The sequence below is a fragment of the Penaeus monodon genome, chromosome 25 (genome assembly GCF_015228065.2).
Source record: "Penaeus monodon isolate SGIC_2016 chromosome 25, NSTDA_Pmon_1, whole genome shotgun sequence".
Classification (NCBI taxonomy): domain Eukaryota; kingdom Metazoa; phylum Arthropoda; class Malacostraca; order Decapoda; family Penaeidae; genus Penaeus; species Penaeus monodon.
The window spans coordinates 34,259,050-34,259,423 of NC_051410.1; the positions used below are offsets into that span (position 1 = coordinate 34,259,050).

The 374-nt window shown below is 26.7% G+C and overlaps 1 protein-coding gene across 1 annotated transcript in view; it reads left to right on the forward strand.

Moving 5' to 3' along the window:
* The window catches only part of LOC119589164 (DNA topoisomerase 2-like), a gene marked incomplete in the record, with an annotated part of 20,493 nt that overhangs the window by 2,095 nt on the left and 18,024 nt on the right, over positions 1-374 (forward strand).

A 374-nucleotide genomic window follows, 5' to 3' on the forward strand; every position in this document is an offset into this window, starting at 1 on the left:
CCTAAAAGTTTTCTTTATTTAGAATTTATTTAGTGTTAGCTTTTTGAGAATCTCAAATCATAGTGAAAATTAGTTTGATTTTCAAAATATATTTTGTGCTCTGAATTATTGCTCTCTCTCTGTTCATTCAACACTTTTTAAAGAAATGATATAATTTTAATTTATGTGATACAGAGATATAGAGTAGCTTTGGGACCATGTTGACTGATGTTAGATCTGTTTGAAATTCATGATGTAAGTATTACTTTACAAGAAAATTGATTTACTATTATGGTATTGAACTTAATGGTATAGCCGCTATTCTTTTATCCATGTCATTTTATCAGGTAAACCTCTTTACTGAGTGATTCAGATATATTGATTCACTATTTTTT